The sequence below is a fragment of the Cavia porcellus genome, unplaced genomic scaffold (genome assembly GCF_034190915.1).
Source record: "Cavia porcellus strain 051 isolate PalLab524CR breed Dunkin Hartley unplaced genomic scaffold, mCavPor4.1 scaffold_27, whole genome shotgun sequence".
NCBI lineage: Eukaryota > Metazoa > Chordata > Mammalia > Rodentia > Caviidae > Cavia > Cavia porcellus.
The window spans coordinates 9,375,479-9,397,689 of NW_026947510.1; positions in this window are offsets into that span (position 1 = coordinate 9,375,479).

Sequence of the window (22,211 nt, forward strand, 5' to 3'; positions counted from 1 at the left end):
GGCTACTGCTTCAGCTAGCAGCTGATATTGCCATCATCCCTATGGTGCTGATTTTAGGGACATGTAGAATGTAAGAGTTGTGAGGTCAGGAAGGTTTCTATGTAGATTTCAGAAGGAGGCCTGGGAGGTCAGACAGTGTGCCCCGAGAGGGTAGTGTGTGAAGCTGTGAATGTGAAACCAAAGATGCACTGGAGACCTCAGAAGGTTGGAGAAGCCAGGAACATGGATAATCTGAGAAAATCTACAAGAAGTGAGCAAAGCCATCCCAAAGGAGAAGATATGAGAGCTGCAAGCACCTGCAGTGTCATAGGGGTGGCACCACTCAAACCCTCTGTAGTTTATTGCCCAGGATGCTAGGCATGGAACTCATGACTTAATGACCCCACTGCTGGATTTTGGGCTTTCCTGGGTTCCATTCCTTTCTACTCCCCTATTTGTGGAATAGAAATGTGTATCTGGTGCTATTATATGTTGGAAGTACTTGATTTTCTGTTCATTTGTACAGGGACTCATAGTTAAGAGTTTAAATCTGAGACTTTTCAGCAGTGCTAATACTGGATTTTGGAAACTTAGAGGACAATGACATACATTTTGCATTAAGGGATCAACATGAGTCTTTTGGTGGTAGGAGCAGAATGTTTTTGCTTACCTATAGATGTCCTCTCAAAGCCTCATGCACTCATAGATGGAGTTTTTCAGAGATGGCTGGATCTAGGGCAGTGGTGGTAAACCTATGGCATACATGCCACAGCAGGCTGTTCATATCATTGAAATCTCTAATAGGATCACACCACTGATTTAGGGTCTGTGATACTGGGATGTATAACTGAATTGGTTTACCATAGTGTTGGGTATGGATAATGAAAGTCCCATCCCAGGTGTGGTTGGCGCTAGCACACAGGTTGTTAGTATAAATGGAATAAAAAGGGACAGAAAACAAAGGCTCACTGCTTGATGACTCCTGTTGCTTTACCATCATGGACTGTTTCTCCTATGTGATGCCCCTCTGCCATGACACCTATCTTGGAGCCAGCTGACTGTGGATTGAAATCCCTATGAATTGTGAGCCAAAATAAACCTGTCTCCTGTTAACTTGTGGGTGTCTCAGCAAATAAGAAAGTAACTAAGATGTATATAAAGAACTGCAAACAATCTTTAAGAGAGTATAATACACATGGGAATATTACCAAAATAAGTCTTGGGTTTCCCTACTTATTCTTGTTCCAGTCAAAATTATATTTCACACCCTTTACTTACTACTCAAATTTTTAAAAAAGTCAGACCTTAAAGCTGAGGAGATTCTACCCACCAACCTAAGCCTTAAAACATAGAAATATGGTGCCACAATTTGTGGAGAGGATAAGGTGAATAATTTCCATCATAACTTACTAAAAGTAATATTTGTAATATTCTAGAAAGTATTGCCATTTTTGCCAAACTTCCCCACTCTAATATGGTGCAAATAAAGTTAGTTATAGTTAACATTAATTGTCCAGTCCACATTGTGCAACAAGAAAAAGTTCCATCTTTTTGAATTCTGGCTTTTAGTCTGGGTTCTATAATTTACTTTCTGGGTTAACTTTTGAAAATTTATCTTAATTGTGAAAGGGTATTGTTCCAGAATGAATAAGAATAAGTCTGATAACTGATTTTTAAATGTTTCCATGGACTATAGAAATATGCTATGAGAGTTGCACATTAAAAACTTTTTAAAAAGACTATAAACTTGGCGTGGTGGTGCACATCTGTATTCCTAGTACTCAGGAGGCTGAGGCAGAAGGATAACTATGAGCTCAAGGCCAGCCTGAACTACAAAGTGAGTTCAAGCCAGCGTGAACTTTATAGCTGTCTCCAAAAACAAAATGAAGAAAAATTAGATGAAATAATGCCATTTTAAGAATATCCTCTAGTTTATTAATAAAATGTCTCTACTGTATTGATAACTGTATCACTTACCTTGTGTCATCTAACTTACATTTCTGTTCTAAAATGTATTTTTCTACTTCAAAAGTTAGTTTCCCATCAGCTGACCTGCTCCTCTAATTGACCCAAATGGTTCTAAGTACATTTATCTCCTTCTTGATATTTGAGCTTTTAAAAGTTTTAATATTGCTCATAACTGCATTATATTCAAAAGCTTTTTTTAAAAAAATTCAGGTCATCCAGTTCAACAACATAGAACTAATCAGCTTGGAAAAGCTTACTGCTTCTCAAATTCCTAAGGATAATCACAAGAAGCCTTGAACCAATTACTCTTGTGCCAACTTTTCATCACCACCTTCTGTGACTACGCTGTGACTTTGACTACTACACTGGAGCTAAGAGCATTTCCCACTCACATAGTAAATGGAAGGCCGAGCTAGGAATGTGAGAGTGCAGTGTCGTTCTCTTCAGGACAGGGCGTGTGGGGTTACCTAACTTAAGCTCTCCCCAGCTGACCTGCCGCCACATGGAAGGAGTCTGCAGAATGTTATTTCTGGTAAACTTAACTAGGAAGAGGTCTCGTGGAATAGCAGTTACCAATGCTATATTTAATAGTGTTTTTTAAAAAAAGAAACATAAGTAGCTATTAGGTATTGTCTTGGTTGTCTTGAAATAAGAAGGGAGGCTTCTTTTTACAAATATAAAGCAATATTTTTAAAAAATTGTAATAATCTAAAATATTAAAAAGAATATCTGGTTATCAAAACATAGTTATCTATTGTAAATGTTATTTAGGTTATTAATAGCTTTATAGACATAATAGCACACATAAGTCCTAGTTTCTAGAATTACACATTAGAAAAATTTAGTCGGTTTTGTTTTGCAATACAATTTTAACCATGTACATTTTCTTAACTTTAAAATTAATTTTTCTTTGGGTGTGAAAACAGCGACCAAAGTATCTACAAAAGGTGATTATGCATATAGCTGCAACACAAGGTGCTTTTTTTTTTCCCCCCACGAAATTCAAACTATAATACAATGGCACCCCCTGTTGATGGAATGGCAGAATTGAAATCCTAAAATGAAAACAACATCAAATATTTACTGGAAATAAAAATCAAGGAGTAAAACAGGAAAATAATCAAATCAGTATAACCTGAACTTGTGTGACACCACCAGTTGGAACATAACCACCCAAATGGTCATATCCTTATGAAAGTGTAAAATAGAAAAAATTGCACGAAAAAAAAAGACAAGCACTAGGAAGCTTGTTTGTCTAAATCTGGGATCTTGATGGCAAATAAAATGTCAGGTTGAAGAATTTATGATGGAGAGCTGGGGATTTAGCTCAGTGGCCTAAACACCAGCCTGGCAAGCCTGGGGTTGTGACTTTGATCCTTGGCAACAAAAAATTAAAAAAAAGAATTTATGATGGAGTATTCTTTATGTCAGCTGAAGTTCTTTTTTAAGAAAAATTTCATTTCACTAGCACAGATTTGCAGTACATAATGATTACACTCATCACGGGGCATGGTCTATGTGCATCACATTTCTTGATTCTTTTTTCAGCCCCTTTCCTTCTCCTTCCTCCATCTCTTGATTCCCTCAATTTTTGTGAAATATCTATTACACTGTTTCCTGTTATGTTTTCTTGCTGTATTTATTTGTACTTTGTGTTTATTTGTATTTTGCACTTCTAATACAAGAGAAATGCTGATATTCTTATTCCCACTAAGTCTGCCAGGAAATTTTCAGCTGAGAATTAGGATAAATTTTATCTACAGCTGCATCACTGCATAGCATCATTAGAAATACCTGGAAGAAGCAAATTAAAATTTCTCTGGGAAACATACTTTAAAACATAGTCTCTTTAGTCTACAATTCTATATAGGGTTCCCACAAATAAATCCCCATTGAAAATCAGCTCATAACTCAAACATCAAAAAACTAACAAGGATATCTGCTTAGTTGCACTCAAGATCTAGGAATTCTGAGAGAGCAATGCCCAAAGAAGGTCATTTGTTGCCCCAAGACCTACTGGCACTCAGGAGCCAGCTCATGCAGTGGCCCTTTTTTCCCCCAGGGAGATCAGTGATTTGAGTGTGCGTTTCAGGTTCCTTCCCAGCCAAGAGTAACCACATCAGACAGCCTATACTCCTTTGACCCTAAAGTGACATTTGGCCAAAAATATCAAGGCCCAACAGGGGAGGTTTGGGGCCTTGAGATGATCACATTCAAAGTGGCTTCTGGGGTAGCCAGGGCCTAGCTTTCCCTAGACCAGCAGGGCAGTGTGCAGGACATGGTGGTGCTCATGTCAAGTACACCATGATTTCACAGGGGCTGAAAACCAAGGGTGGAAATCTAGGAATTCTAAGAGAGAAATGCCAAAAGAAGCTTACTTGTTCCACCCAAGAACTATGAGAAGGACCTGGGATCTTGCTACCTTCAGGATCCCTGGGGAGAAGATCATGATTTGGGTGTGAGGTTCAGGTTCCTTCCTAGCCAGGAGACAACTACACCTCCAGCATGCTCTTGTGTCCCCTAAGTCTCCACCTGTCCAAAATTCCAAGGGCCTCCATCAGGTGTTTGGAGCCTCAGGGTGACTTTGTTCAAGATTGTTACTGGGAGCCCTGTCTGCCTTAGACCACCAGGGAAGTATGCAGGACATGGAGGAGGTCACATGATGTACACAGTGCTGGCAGTCAGGGGAGGTATTCTAGGAATTCAGAGAAAGGATGACCAAAGAAGCTCATTTGTTGCCCTCAAGACCTATTGGGAGGACTGGGGAGCCTGCTACCTACACTGGTCCTTTGTCAACAGGGAAAACAATCAGTGATTTGGATGTGGGTTTCTGGTTCCTTCCTAGCCAGGATATAATCACATTTGGTAGCATGCTATAATCTTGTGCCTCTGAATTCTCCATCTGCCAAAAGTATCAGGGCCCACAAGGGGATGATTCGGGCCTCAAGGGGTTCTTATTGAAGGCAATTCTGGAGAAGCCAGTTCCAGCTTTCCTAGACTACCAGGGCAGTGTGTGAACTTGTCGCAGTCATGCCAAGTACATAGTGCCAACAGAGGTGCTGCAAACCAGCAGAGGAACTCTAGAAATTCTGAATCAGCAATGCCCAAGCAAACTGACTGGTTACACCCAAGACCTACCAGAAAGACTAGGAGTCCTGCCACATAGAGTAATATTTTCCACCAGAATTGGACATTCCTCTACAATTTGACAAGAAATGTAAATATTACTGTGGCTATATAATAGATATATTTTGTGCTAGCTTTCTATTGCAGTGACAAAATCCTTGAGATGAACAACATAAAAGAAGAAAGATTTATTCTGGCTGATGGACACCACAGGCTTTAGTGGGGAGCACACGGCAGGAAAGGGATGGCTGCCTTAGAGCGATCAGGAGGCAGGTGCTGGTGCTCCTCCTCCAAGCCCTTTAAGCTATGAACTCACAGGTGGGTTGGTTGCTCTTCATGATAAAATCCCTCATGATCCATTTACCTCCCACAGGCCCCACCCTGGGACGCTTCTGTGCTGGGCCCTAAAGCACCAACACATGAGATTGGGGGAGTCATTTACAACGGAACCATGACGCACGTCTTTAGATTTCTCCTGTGTTTTCTTTCAGTCTTGCGCTCTCTCAATCTCTGGTTTCTTTTTTTTTTTTTTTTTTTTTTAACTGCTGGAAGTTTTTCCTCCTCTCTCTGCAGGTGACCTAAACTCCTTCATTACATTTTTCACCAGGCCAGTCTTTTCCTTTTTTCTTCCATATTACAGATGTGTATTTTCACAGTGCCTCTCCCTATGTAAATCAAACCACCCTTGCTTCTTACCCATCATCACCTCCAAGTAAGCACCAATGTTAACAGATGCAGTATCCTTCTGAAGTAGCACAGAATTGTGGGTGTTACGGTTCTTATAATTTACTTACATGTGTGGAAAAGTGTTGAAAAATGTGGAACAAACTCTTAGCCCTTCTTATCACCTGAAGATAAGATTATGGATGATTTTATTTTCCCTAGTTTTCCTTTTCTCAACCTTTTGTAGATATTTATTTTTAAAACTTTGTCAGGCATGGTAGCACACCCCTGTAATCCCAGCACTCATGAGGCTGAGGCAAGAGAATTCCTGTGAGTTTAAGGCCAATCTGAGCTACAAAATGAATTTAAAACCAGCCTGAACTACATAGAAAAGTCCTAATTATTTATTCCTTATGTGAAAAAAGTATACAAATTTATGAGATGCTATCTGATATTTTGATGGAAGAATAGGTTATACTATGTCCAAGTCAGGATAAACATCTATGTCTTCAAACTTTTTCTTTGTTGTGGTGAAAACAGTGAAAATTCTTTTCACTGTTTGTGAAATATGCGTATACAGTACATTTTCAATATGTAGATTCACAGTACTGTGCAATACAACACCAGAACTTATTTCTCTTTTGTTTAAATAATGTACATTTGTTGTAACATTAGATAATGTGCATTAAATAATATGCATTTGTTGTAACATTATCCACAGCAAATAGATACTTATGCAAATGATTCTCAATAGTATTGCTACCACATTGTATCCAAAGCAGATAAAATTTTCTAAATCAAAAAGATCTTTCTTCCTAATACACTGACAAAACACTTCATATGCAATAGTGTGCTAATAACTATTTACCTTAGAACAAATAAATGTACAAATTCTTGAAATAAAGTTGATTCTGCAGTTTACATGGCAATCTGAACATAAAGGCCTATATGGTCATGTGACCAAGAATATTTTCAAATTGTAAAAGGCCTAGTTAGAACTGTTCTATGAAATGAAATCAATGCCTACCAAGAAGTAACAACATTTTGCAAAATGTTGACAAAATTAATATCCTTTTCTTAGCAGGAGTTGAATAAGAGTTTAACAAAATCCACTATCATTGCATTATACTATACATTGTACTGTCTATATGTTTAATTGCATTATACTATACATTGTACTGTCTATATGTTTAATGTTTAATTGCATTATACTATACATTGTACTGTCCATATGCTGTATGTTTATATATTGCACACAGTACTGTATTAATGTAGCAGAAGTTACTGTGGAATTTTATTGTTGTTCCTGTAATTTGGAATTTAAAAGACCTCCACCAAAGACCTGTGTGTTTAAGCCTGTGTACTGAGCTATTGGGAGGTGGTGGAAACTGTAAGTGCTAGGTTCTTATGCAAGATCATCTGGTCACGGGCCATGTCCATGAAGGAAACAGTGGGGTTCCAGAACCTTCCCTCTTTTGCCTTCTCACCCCAAGTTAAACAGTTTCACTTTGCCATATTCTCCTATGATAATGTGTGCCTCGTTACAGGACCAAAAGTAATGGGATCAATAGATCATGGACTGGAAGCTCTAAAATTATGAGCCAAACTAAACCTTTTCTCTTTATAAGTTGATTAGTTCAGGTACTTGTTGTAGTAAAAATGCTGACCAATGTATTTAAAGTTGGTTTTCTCATTTCGTTTTAGACTTTCCTTTCCTCATACCTATTATTATTATGAGAAACCTTGGTAGACTCGGGACAGGAGTATTTGCATGTTTTTGTCTCAGGTAGCCATCCTATGCTGCCTTTCTTTCACTTCATTTTAGCCAGTAACTACTCCTCTCTGTGCCTCTTTCTGAAACCAAGCTGCCCCAACAATGGATGTTAAGGTACAAGAATAATCTCACTACTCTTGGCACTAGCTGATTTTGCTGCTGTGCTCCTGCAAGAGTCTTGGAAGACATTGCAGTCTCCTCTGCAACAGGAAGTGCCCCTTGGAACCTCCTCCTGGTGGGCCTTGTTCAAAGCTTTGGCTGACAGTGCTCTGGTAGAAATTTTCCACAATATAAATGATGATTAATACTAATGAAGTCAAATTAAAATATGACTTGTTTTTCCAACTTAATAAAAACTGATATGTTGGAACCATGGAGTGTAGCTGAGCATAGTAATTATGTCGTTAGTTTTGCTATGTCTTTACCTTACGCAAAATGTGAGATTAAGTTCCTAACTTCGAGAAAAATCACTCATGAATCAGCTTCTGCTATCCTTGGTAGTATAAGCAGAAACTACTTCCCAAGCAGCAGAGCCCCTGCTAGATGACAGGGGTTCTAGTTTGCATTGAATGTTTGTGATTTGGACTCTGTTGACAGTCTAAATAAATTTTATTCTTGAGGACTAGTATCTAACTTTCCAATGTTCCAGAAAGCGCTTTACTGAATTCTCCAAAATATCTGAAACCTTCACTGATATATTGAAATAAAAATTTGATAAATGCTTTAAAAAGATCTTTTAAAAATGTGAAGATGAATTATCTAATTATAATTTTAGGTAAAAAGAAGTTGACTTTCTAACTTGTAAAGCCGCACAAGGGCCTTATTGTGTGGGAATCTGCATACCCTGCTTTGTGAAAGGCAACTACCTGGAAAGTATTTTTTAATAAGTGAAGGCATCTATTAGATTGTAGAAAATCTGTTTTCTAATATTACATCAGAAAATAACATATCATTCTTTAGTATAATTCAGTTGGCTTTATGTTTTTAGGCAATTTTGGAAAAGGTGGTAACTGTAAGATCCTGAGTGCTGTGAGCCTCCAAGAAACTCTTTGGTAAAAACAAAGAAAATGAAAACAAAAAAACCAAAAAATGAAAATCCTTATCAGACTCACTCTTTCTCTATGTCATGCCCTTGGGAATCTTCATTGTGTTATTGAAGTTGTATACAGCAAAATATGTTTCACTAAAACATTTCCATTTGACAAATATTTTCTTGTCATTTGTGCACAGAGGGCCGGGAAGAAACAGAAACTGTCTCATGAGGCTTGCAGTTCATACTAGGGGTTGTTGGTGGGGGGAAGCGGGTAGCAAACTGTATTAGTATAGTAATGGGGCTAAATTGCAATAATGATTCGAATATGAAGAAAAATGAGCTAAAAGCTCCAAGAAAGTTAAAAATGAAATAAAATCTACTTACAAATGGAAGTTATAATATCTGGTTGGGACGACTGCTAAAACTTCCTGGTAGGGGATAGTGTTGGAGTTTGAAGGTTGGACAGGACATGCACCCCCAACACCCACAGTTAAAATATGATCGAGCAAAGGGAATTGCTCAGTGAGTTCACCGTGCCCAGTACACTTCCTGCGCGGAGAAGGCACAAATATTTTTCATAGATGAGCAAAACAAAATTCTTGAGAAATTTAGATGTCAGATATTAACTTGTAAAAGCCCTCTAACTTTTTATTGCCTTGAGGTGATACTAAATTTTAAAAGTAATATGTAAGGAGGAGATAGCCTTGTGCTACTTCCTACTTAGAGAGACTGTCCTGTCTGCTTGGCAGTTAGAAACTTTGAAAGCTCAGATTTTTACATGTCTCTGCCTCATGGATGTTAACAGAAAACTCCATTGCGAGAGGAAGGTAGCTGAGCTGATATTTCAAATAAAATCTCCTGAGTCACACAGATGTCTGGCAATAGGAGGAAGAACAAGGTGGAAAATAATGGAAAGGGAGTTACTTAATTTTTTTCCTTCTTGTATTAATCAGGAAAAAATCCTTCTGCTCCTGTTCTTTTTTTCAACAATATGTTCCACTGACAAATAAGTACCTGAGTCACTTTAACAGGCAGGGATTTGATTTTCTAAATACTTAGTTCTTTGTAGTTAGCAGAAATCCAACAGTGACGTTTAAAAATTATTCTGTTTCTATAGTTTGACCACTCTTTAAAGCAAGAGGACTTTTATGCTGAATAGTGTACATCTACATGATAATGCTTGTCAACCATGCCCTTATTACAGAATCTCAAATGCCTTCCTACATAAATCAGTTCTGAGACTTAAGAAGCTAACTCATTAAAATTTACTTGAGATGCCTGTAACCTTTCTCAGGAAGCAACAGCAGGTATAAAATGTGTGGGCTTTTAAAAAAAATATGTGTAAAGCTTTCATTCCAGCCTAGAAAAGAAATCCCTTTTTTATGAGTAGTGGAAAAGTCTGGCAAAGGTGGGCAAGGAAGTCATGGGACAATGACAGGGTGACATAGTAGATTATGTTAAATTAGAAAATTGTCGTAGGCTACTGACGAAAGAGATGTCAGACTGATTAGACTTTTCTAGTGCTAAGTGACAATAGAGTCATAAATTGTGTTCCTTTGAAAATTTCATTGTTTTTGGCCAGTAAGTTGATTGAATTTACTTCTCCCTGACACAGTAATGAGTTAATTTTGTATAAACCTAAGCCCTTTGTCTTATGAAGTTAAAGAACAAAATCAAAGACCAAAGGAGGAAGTTAGAGGAGTGTTTATTAAAAATGATAAGAACCAATAAGAAGAGAAAAGCTCTTAGTGGATACCCAGCAGCAGCGGGTGTAAATCCTGTGCTTTTTCTTTGTCCTTATATAGATAAATAGAGCAGGGGATTTGTTTCAAACAAATGGTTTTGTGGGCTCAGGATTTGAAGAAAATTAATTGTTTAGCGAGTTCACTGCAAACTGAGTTCCAACTGGTTATCCTGCATTTCTGAGTTCTTTGAAGTCCATTTGGGAAGTTGGGGAGGAGCTGTCAACTAACCTAGCATACCTTGTTCCTGAGAAGATAGGTCCTTGTCTCTGTTCTTGTCCTAATCTTTATACTGGGTTCTTATGTTTTCTTTTACATTTCTAGGTCGAAGCTGGTTTGTACTGTTTGTGGATAGTGACAATGCTAAAAGCTGGGCGTCTGCTGTTGGAAAGAATCTCATTTCTTGCTTAACAGTGACTGATGTCTTTATATCTACTACATAATAATGTCAGAATACTTAAGCATGAAGACCAAGGCCCTCCTGCCCACTGGGCTGATGTGCAGGTCTCATCGTTTCATGCTGGTATCCATTTAAATCCCACAACAAGATTCAGTGCCATCTCTCTCTCCTTTACACCACAACCTTATTTAGAGCCCTCTATTAATGTACTCATCACAGTTAAAGATTTACCTATAAATCAATCACTTGAGGGCAGACATCATGGGCTATTAATCTGCACAATTAAAATCTGCTAAATGGAGTGCCATAAATGCTTGTTAAATAATACTTACATGCTCAAATTTTAAAACACATCATAACAACCAATTAAGAAATATACTTGATATGTCCAATAGGCAGAGTTTATGGAAGACCTCAGCCACCTTCATCTTTGTAAAATTCCATGACCTTTTACTGAGGTGGAATTTCTGCATAGCATAAACTATCGTTCCCACTTTATAGATTACACACACACACACACACACACACACACACACACACATGCATTATATTACATTTTGTGAAAAATGGGAAATTATCTGGAAAGGCATAATTTAATTACATGAATTCTATATAAGCTAGGCTTCAACTGGTTAAAAAAAAAGAATTTAGAGATCAAAAGTACAGGTTGGAGGGAGGTTGATGCCCCTTTTCTGGCTTTGAAGATGGAAGAAACCGCATGCCAAGGAATATTGGTGGCCTCTGGGAACTCCAGTTGACAAATCAGCAAATAAATGATAACCTCAATACCACAGTTGCAAAAGAAATGAATTTTCAATGTGCTGGATGAGCTTGGGTGTAGATTCTTCCACATTTTTCAAACAACTGACCAAACTGCTGATACCTTTATTTCAGACTTAGATCCAAAAAGAACCCACCAGGTTATCTCACACTTCTGATCTACCAAACTGTGATATGTCAACTGAGTGTTGTTTAAAGCCACTAAGATTTAGGAATTTGCATGTATCAGTGGAATTCTGGCTTAATTAGCGTACACTTTCATCAGATAAATTGGATATATATTTGTTGCTCTGACTTTGTTTAATTAATAGATTTTCCTACATCAAGTTAATGCTTGTGAGTTAGAGTACTTTGTCCAAGGCACTTGGTCATTGGAAATCAAGTAACAAACTGTTACGGAGTATATTTCATGGCTCATTCACTACTCTGTCCTGGCTGAAATTTAGTCTTGACTATTAACACACATAGAATAGCTTTATATGTCTTAAAATAGCAGACACGTAATTGCTGATACAAACAGTATGTTAAAGAGGGGAGCACTCCAGCCTTTAAGTTTGAATGTTTATGGCTTCTGGAGTATCAAGTGCATTTATTATCCAAACATTCTGATTTTTTTGGTCAAATTTGACTGGCATCTTCAATTTTTAAAAGTTTTGGATATATGCTCTTTTTATTGTATACTTAAAAACTCTATTTGATACATTTAAATGTTTGTTAAATTTTGTCTTTTCTAATGCTTTACTCTTAGTGTTTTCAGGTTAACTAGTCAACAATACAGGTAGAAATGAAGGTATTAATTTTATAGGTTTAGAATGGCTGAATATATATTAAATTGGGCATGCTTTTATTGAACACACACACACACACACACACACACACACACACACAGCTTATGAATAATTCTACACCAGCAGCCTGAAAACATAAAATAACATTATCAAACAGTTAATTTATTACATCCCTAAGACTTCTGAACTAGATATATTGGTCAGTAGTATGGTAATGACTATTCATGATTATGATAAAACTCATCAAGTATTGACTGAAAACATTAGTGTACACTAAACAGTGATAAATCCCATAGTAAATGCACTTGGAATATTTGGGCTTTTTGGCTGGGAGCCAAGATCTACTTCAAATACAGCGTTGGCTGGCTATGGAGTAGGCTAGGCAGGCAACTATACATTAGGGTGTGCCAGACATTGGTAGAAAAACAAGACCAATGATATCTCATTTTAAATGTTCTAAGAGTATGCAGGCACCCTACGTACTTGGAGTGAATACTTTGAGTAGTTTCTCGGGTAGGAGGAAAATGAGGATGGTAAAACCTTTAGAAGACATGTCATGTTGTTGGGTTTGTGTTTTGAAGAGAGCAGTATGAAAGTTTCAGGAACCGGGAGCTGGGGATTTAGCTCAGCGGCATAAGCGCCTGCCTTGCAAGCAGGCAGTCGTGAGTTTGATCTCCGTTACTGATAAAAAGGAAAAAGACAAAAAAGTTTCAGGAACCGTGTAGACCAAACTCTGTGTTCTTCCCCATATCCTCTCAACCTCACCTATACATATGGGTTGAAGTAACATTTAACCACTATCAAAAGAGTGTCAAATTGTTAGACTGTAAGCTGTTGCCCCACACATGCTGGCCCATCAATGGACAAGAAAGCAGTAAATAATATGCAACATATAGAAAGGAGTCTATGAGAACTTGTAGGATGTAGGGAGTTAAGACCATAATAAGCCCATAGCAATTAATACAGCAATTGTTGACTTCAGGAGACCTTGAAGTAAGTGAAGTTCCATTTAATTTTTTTTTTTTTTTATTTAAGAGGAAAAAGAGAAAAACACAAAACAAACCAAAGCGGCGTAAGGGTACACGCAATACAGAACTACAAAACAAAACAAAACAAAAAACCATAACAGTAAGAAATTACCTGCTAGTAGATTACACACTATTTTCTTGAAAATAGTTCCTCAAATCACAGTATCAAAGAACACAAGGTGGACATTCAAACAGGGAGACTGCAAACAGCTGTGTTCAATGTTCCAAAAACATTGATAAAGTCAGCTATTTAACACCCCCAAACACACTTGCTGTTATATCCGTTAGAGCTCCTTTTCTTTTTTTTTTTTTCCCTCTCTTTTTTACAACAAAATTTACACATCTTGGATTTTATTATTCCTTAGTGCTTATTACTTTCTTTGGGGGGGGGAGAATACAGTCAAATATGGCAAAACAAAGCTGTCAGTCAATACCAAGGATAGACATAGCACATGGTGTAGAACAGAGTACAAGTTTATCAACAATGGTTATCAACGTTGTCCCTTGTTTCCTTAAAAAGAATTGTCTATCTTATTAGATATTATAAAGTTGGACAAAACAGTAGAGAACAAGACCAATAAAACTTAGGCACTGTAAACATTACAGGACTTCCAAAGAAGACAATAGTCAAACCAGAATGGGTATCTTAGTGAATCTTATTGTCTTCAAAGTAGTTGCCTATGTCTTCAAACTTGATACTATCATATAGAATGGAACAGAGTCTAATCAGTCAAAACAAGATCGTGGGAGTACTACAGGACTTCAAAACAAGTTAATAGGAAATCGAAAAGAGTTACTATTTATATACCTAATTTTTTTGAATTTTTTCTTTAATTAAGACAAACATAAGAAATGACTAAATAATTTTTTTTTGAAACAATAAGGGGGAGATTGAGATAAAACAGGACATAACAATATAACAATAGAGGTCACAGCATGACTGTTTCAATAACCTAGTACTTCACCACCTTATAACCTGACTTAATAGTAGTTACCATAGTGTCTTTTTCCTTGAAATATTTGGGTAAAACTTCATATACTCTAGCTTCAAATATTTTCATATCAAGAAGCCCAGAATAAAGCCTTTCTAATTAATGAGTGAAAACTTTATAAGGCTTCAAGGCCACCTAACGGGGAATCATGATTACCACATATTTTTATATATTTGAATCATTACTTACATTAGGGAAACTATTTGGTATTCACACATGCAAGATTGATTTATGTGAAGTTCCATTTTCATACATGGGCAATTTTTCTGCAGGGGCACGTGGCAAAGTGGGGATCTGTTATAGACTGGATCTTGAGTGTCCCCTCAAAGACTTGCACATTGAAGGCGTGGCCTCCAGCTAGTGGTACTACAGGGAAGTGGTGAAAACTTAGGATGCAGGACCCAGTGGGAGGAAGTTGGTTACCAGGCGTGTGCCTTTGAAGAGCACTGCTCGCTGCTGTGCGAAGGGGTTCCAGCCCCCATGAACGGAGCAGCTTCCTTCCACTATGCTCTCCACCATGAATGATCCTCTGCCTTGCTTCAGGCCCAAAGCCATGGAGCCATGGGCTGCAACCTTTAAAACCAAAATAAACCTGTCCTCCTTTAAGTTGCTTATCTCAGGCATTTTGTCACAGTGTTGGAAAACTAATTAACACAGGACCAAAAGAGAAGCCTCACTGGAATCGGGATTTGGTATAGGGATGTGAACAGGTGAGTTGAGCCCAGCAGGCGGAGAGACCAAATTTCTGCCAGGGAGAGATTTTAGACTTGATCACATAGACTGTCAGGAACTAGCTACTTTTTGTAAACAGATGGTGTTAATTAATTGAGGATACTCAGAAGTCAATCAGCTGTTCAGCAACAAGTCAACAGCCAAAGAGTTTCATCTATTAAGGAAAATTTGCACTGCAGAAATGCTTCTCAAACAGGTTTGATAACAGTCACTTGGGGACAGCAGTTAAAGCCAGAGATTGATAAGTCCCTCATGTAGTGCTGATATTTACTGAGTTTGGGATGGAATCCGTACCTTCACAAGCTCACAGAGTCTTATTTATGTATAACTCTCTTCTAGGCAGTTAGACAATGTACTTAGCAACAGATTTAATGTTTTCTCTCATTGCAAATTTCATCTGGGTTATGCGGAAAAAGCCCCAAATACTTGGTAAGGAAGGTAAGAATTTCCATGAGCTTCATTGGATCAATTAGTCACAAAAAATTTAAAGGTGATTACCCCAACTTTTTGAGACATTCTTACACTAATTAGCTTCTGAATTGTATCTGTGAAGAAGACCCAGTTTTATAGTTTAAGATAGTCCCTAAAACTGTCAACATTGACAAGTGATTCATAATGACAAATTCGATTTTTACCCAACCATCATACTGCTTTGATGTCATTCCTGTTTTTCTTTTTCCCGCCAGTAGAGGGAGCACTTACTCTTGATATAAGTAGCAGTCTTTTTTTCCAGGCAGAAATAACGTCACCAATTTACATATTATTAAATTATTATACTTTTGAATTGATAATATACTAGAATTGTAGTGTAATCTGTTTATTTCAAAACTTATAATTTGGGCATTGTTTATGATAGACCTTGTTACATCTCTCCCAGTGTGAGCTGCCCTGCCAGTCCTGGTGGAAAGCATTCCCGGAATATACTTGGCCCTCTTGGCTTCTACTTTAACTCACGGTTTCCTCCCTGGAGCATCAGTAAGATCATTTGCTAGCTGGAGACCTAATTCAGAGACAGCTTTAAGGAATCTTTCTTTGACCTTCCACCTCTTGAGCATGATTAGGTTTCTGTTTTATGCATTTATGCCTGTTTTATGTTTAATAGAAAAAGAAGTGGCTTTTATTACTCTGTTGCATCATAATTGACTTACTAAGTAAAATACAGAATTCCCGGTGAAATGAGTTTCTATCGAATAATAGTTTGATTTTTTAGCGTATGTCCCGTGAAATATTTGAAACATGCTTATACTAAAATTTTTTAAATCTGAGATTCATATCCTACTCGGTATTTGTACTTTTATTGAATGAGCCTGATTCTAATCATAAGCACTTTTTATTACAGAGTTTTTGTCTTTTTCATATTCGTAACTAGAAAGCACAGCGTCAACCTATGGTACTTGCTTAAAAGTGAAAGGGACAAAAGGTTACACGTGACAGACTATAACAGGATAAAAGACTAATACTTGTAAGTGCTATACCTGCTTTTAAAAGACCTGTATTAATGGTACACTCGTGTGTCAAGAGTCAATTTTACTCACTCTCAAAAATTTACAGAAAGTAGAAATTTAAGGATTTAAAAATAAAAATTGGAGGGAACATTGAAATATATTTAAGTGCCTTAAAATAACTCATTGAGTTGTTAAGAAACATTATGTGGGTTAAGAAAATCCTCTTGCAAAATGATTATCCTTTAGAGAAAAAGTGTGATTTTAAAAGATACATTGTGTTAAACCAATACAACTTATAGAAACAACTTATTGTTTAGGATAATGAGTTTATTTCCTTACTTTGACCTGAAAAAGAAAAATGTTGTTTTATTATTACCCCAATTGAATAATATACTTTGCATACTTAATTTAAAATGTCTATAAGTCTGGTTACTTTAAACCAAACCTGGGATATTTGTCTACCAGCATCTTAAGGTTTTGACTTATCGGATCTAGAAAAAAAAATAGAGCAATAACTGAATGAATAATCACATGACCAAGTTTCATTATACTCAGCATGACAGGGTATTACTATATAGGAGAGTTGAGCATACACTGACGTGGCCAGTTCCAAAGAACAGCAGTCTGAACGGGATGTGGTGGCACTTGCTTGTAATCCCAGCGTGGTGGAGGCGTTGAGGCAGAATCATAAATTTGAGTTTAGCCTGGGCAGCTTGGCAAATTAGCAAGACCTTGGTTCAAAGTAAAGCAACTCTTACCCCAGAAAGAATGGCCATCATTAGGAAATTAAAATAATAATAAATACAGGTGAGGCTACAGGAGAAAAAAGAACCTCTTTACATTCTTAGTGGCAATGGAAACCAGTAAGACCACTGTAGAAATCAGTATGAAGATTCCTCAAAAAAGTAAAACTGAAATTACATTTGACCAGCTGTTCCCCTTCTAGGTATCCTAATGCAACAGTTAAAGACATCCTATCACAGTAATACATTCATTCTCACATTCATAGCAGCACAATTCATAACAGTCAAATCTTGGAAGTGGCTTCTATGTCCATCACCATGGAGTGGATAAAGATACTTATATGTAATGGAGTACTACTTTGCCATAAAGAAGTATACATTGAGTCATTTGTAGGAAAACAGGTGCACCTTGAGACCAGAAACCACATACACAAGCTTAAGTATCACATGGCTTCTCTTATGTGAGAAACCCAAATAATAAAGAGCAACATAAAAGATAGGAAATAGGAAGTTAGGGAAGAGATCTTTCTCAAGGGAAGGAGACCAAGAGATGGAAAGAGTAGGGGAGGGAAAAGGGATGAAAAAAGGAATTAAGATATGCTATGTACATGTTCAACCCCATACAAGGAGTGTAAACCTCAAGTACTGAAAACATGTACTAATAACAGGACTAGGAACATGGCTCCATGCAAAGGCTCTGGGGTCAACTTCCAGTACCACAACAAAACAAACCAAAGCCAAACCAAAGCAAAACTGAGCAAGCAAAAGACGTACACAAACACACACACACAAAATCACTAGTGACTGAAAATTGAAATCTTTCAATTCTCATTATCAAGAAAAAATGAGAAGGTTTATAGCACTGTGATAAAATTCTTCACCTATACCTTGGTTATGGTTATGTATACACCTATGTACCTGGTTGTGTATCTATTGTACAATTCTCACCAAGAAAATACACAGTAATGCAAAGGCATGTGTGCAGATAATCCGACTACATTTAGAGAAAGGAAGGGATATATATATAATTCTTGGTGGCAAGGCCGAGCAGAAGTGACTCTTAGACACTTAGAAGTGGCCATTGCTGGCCTACATCTCACAGTGGTGGTCAGGGAGTGCGAGCCCAGGCCTGGCTTTTTCCACTGGATTTTTTCCTCCGCCCTTTTATTTTCTTGTGTTGAGATCTCACACACCTTGTTCCTTAATCCCCAGCCATCTTTTGCAGATGGCTTCAGGGACTCATTGTATTTTGACTGGAAAACTACTCTCATTTCTATGATCTAGAAAGACAGACTTCCTCCCTTCAGCCTCTTTCAAGTAACAGCTGAAATGGATTGGGGGATTAACAAGAAGAAATTACACATTTGTCTACACTGATCACTGCAGTGAATCCAGAGGGCCTGTGGAATGTGGACCTTTGGACAGATTTTTCTCACTTCAGAATTCTGCTAAGAATAGGTTTCATCTAGTGCTTCGGATTCTTTCACTCCTAATGCTTTGGTCTGAGGAAGACAATAATTACAGATTTTTCTATAATTATGTCTTGCTTTGAGAGTGAGATAAACTCCACTCCTTGAAACTGATATGTATGTTATATAATTTGTGGGCATTCATATTTGAAATGTATTTTAAATAAAAGTATTAACACAACCGCTTTCACAAACAAAATTGGAGGCTACAGATCCAATATTAAATATTTTCTCACCTCTGTTTTTTTTTTCTTTTTCTTTTTTGGTTTGTGTATTTTTTTTAGAAAAATAAATCAGAAAAAAGGGTAGAAATAATACAGAATTTTTTTTAAAAGTAAGAAATCAACACTAGTTAATATACTACATATTGTTTTCTAAAGTAGTTGTTCAAGTGAAATAAATCAGATTCACATTTGTCAATATCATATTGTCTCTCTAGTGCAAAAATAATAAAACTGAGAGAGTAATAAGATCCAAAATATACAATAGATACTTTAATAATGAAAGGGAAAGAAAGTGCTCAAAAGGAAAGAACAACTTGTAGGTATACACATATAATTGTATGTATGGTTAAATGTGCAAAGTAGATAATGGTACTACTAATTCTCTGTTCATCAAAAATGAATAGTTTGTGCTGTCATTGATTATCTGATTTTTTTATCTTCTAAAATGGATTCTGAAATTTTGTAGATCTTTTGGTATTCCAAATACCTTCAGTATTCCTCTCATTAATTTGATTAATTTTTTCTACCTTATTACACTAGGATAATATATTTCTGCGTTATCCCTTATGATCATTAAAAATTTAAAATATCAGGTATCTGGTTCTTACCTGTTCAGACTGAATCCAGATGTTCACCTACTGAAACGGTGCCAAGTTTTTTTCTCTCGTAGATTTAACTTGGGAAAATAAATTTGGAACAATTCTGCAGGGACTATTGGTCACAGATGGCTGAGCAATAATAAATCCTCAGGTTGAGTTGGTCCTTCTGGCTTACAGCACTTGAACTGATTTTAATAATTTAAAATACTCTGCATCTTCCAAGTAAACAAAAGATATCTTTTAAGTTTTTCTTTTTTAAACACAAGATACACAGTGGTTTATGACATCTTAACTTTGTCCTTCCTCTTCCTGCTATAGTTGCGGCTCTTCCAGAGATTTGTTTCTTCTCTCTGAGCTGTAGAAGGTTGAGTTTCTTCCATGTTTAAAAAAATTCCTTCTTTCTACAGGCAACTTTCACTTGTATGGCACACTGAGCTATAATGTATTTTCTCTCATTCCGCACGGCCCTCATCATGTGGCATAGTACTTAGTGACTATTCTCTGAACTTTTTCATCAATGCTTACATTTCTGGTGCTTAGCCAATTGGCTGGCATTAAACAGTGCTCAATGAAGAGTAGAAGGTAGTCTCTTAGGTCCATCGTTTACATTGAATCATTTAGATTTTTCCTGTAAAGGGTAAAAGAAGGGGATAGTGAGCTCTGTAGTCACATTAGTTAAAATATCTTCACTATTTATTTTGTAGATAAAAGAAAGTTTACATACTCCAGATCCAAGAAAAATTTGAACAAAATTTCTAGATGTGATTCATTAAACTTGACAGGTAAAGAAATTTTTCTGATGTTGATTGTTTTTGGCTTTTTGAGACAGTCTCATTATGCAGTTCATACTGGTTTTGAGCTCACTTTGTAGCTCAGGTTGGTCTAGAACTTGCAATGATCATCCTGCCTCAGCCTCTCAAGTGCTGGGATTACAGGCGTGCACTACCACATCCAGCTCTGATGTTAATTTTAACAACCAAATTCAAGTAAAAACTGATGGCATATTCCAATTAAGATAATTCCTATTAAGATGATTTGTGTATGGGTGGGGGTGTTTCTAAAGGGACCACGTAAGAGAAGTGGTCGGGAAGCAGAGAAGTTACAAGAGCAATGCTCTGGGACGGGTAGAAGGAATCATCCACCAGGGGACCAATGGGAAGAGTAGAGATGGGGTGTTGGAACTTGGAAGCAGAAAACCATGTGTTTTGAGAGCTGTGACCTTCTGTGGAAAGAAATGACCACCCTGACTCAATCTAACTACGCTCTTCTCTATTCCTGTGGTCTCCTGCTTGGGCTTCCCATTGCCCGAGAGCACACCTGAGGAGAGGCCAGGACGGCCTGTTTCTGTGGCCCTTGTCTGCTGGCCTCCCAAGACAAAGGGCAGGATGAAAAGAGGGTCTGCAGGGGACTAAATATCGTGTGCACACTAATGATGTTTATTAAAATAAAGGCACTTTCTCTGTGCAATGCTCATACTGCTGAAAGAGAACCTAGGACCAGCAAATCAATGCCTCATGTAGCAGGACTTGCCTTGTATTTAACTTTTTTTAGGAGATATTAAAGCAACACTGGTCTTCAGAACCTTAATGGGGTGACAAGATATGACAGGCCCATGAAAATCGTCAGTTGTACAATATTAGCCCAATTGTGGGTAACTGTGCTCTGCAGATTGCATTGCCTGTCACCTCAGGTCTGCCTTCACATTTGCACTAATAGGATATTTTAGCTCATAAAGAAATACATTTCTAAACGCACTAAAATGCTTTCCTCTTGCATCACTGTTTTTTAATAATGTGGAGAAACTTCCCAATGGGGTTCACTGTGGACTGCCTATAGTATGTGATTTTTCTCCCAAATGATAGCAATCTTCAATTTAAATTTGAGTAAATGGTGCTTTAGTTATATAAAAACTCTCTTTGTGCTCTGAGTTGGACTTAAACAGATAACAATTTTCACATTTGACCAAAAAGAATATTGACGTTTAAAATAATTTTAGAACAGAAGGTTTTTATTGTATCATATCACAAACATGAAGCATATATTTGATGTGTGAAATTGGCATGCTGACATAGCAAATAAATGCATTTAAAGTAGGTATGTGTAAAATAGAAAACAGTTCTCTATTCTGACAAATATGCCAATAGTCTTCAAATGAGAAAAGCAACCAGTTTAGGCAGTGGACTCTCGACTGAATCTAATAGTTTAAAAGTAGACCACGTGCAATATGGAGTTGTCAAACTACTATGTCATAGAAATGCTGTCTTTCTGACTGTGCAGTAAACAGTGTTTGAGATTGAAAAATGTGAAGTCTTTTGAGAAAGATTAATTTAGCATGCCTAGCCAGTTAACCAGTATGTTTTATAAAACTTCACAAAGTGAGGATGTATTATCATTTTTATGTAGTTAAACTTTGTCACTGTTGGGCTGGATTTTATAACAGGCCTGACTAGTTTTCATTAAAAAATAACTCATTTAGGTAGCAGTACCTTTTGATTCATTGCCATTAGAAAGTCAATAGAACAGCCTTTTACTGCTCATGCAAACAAAAATTTAAGATGAGATTTTTGCAAAGACAATAAGATTTTAAAAGGACAGTACCAATTGATTACATTTTGCGAAAGGGACAGCATAGCATAAGAAAGAGGAAGTTACATTTACAATATTCCCACTGAGTTGGAGGTGGTTAATAACTTTCACTCTGGGATCTGACCACTTGAATCTCTACT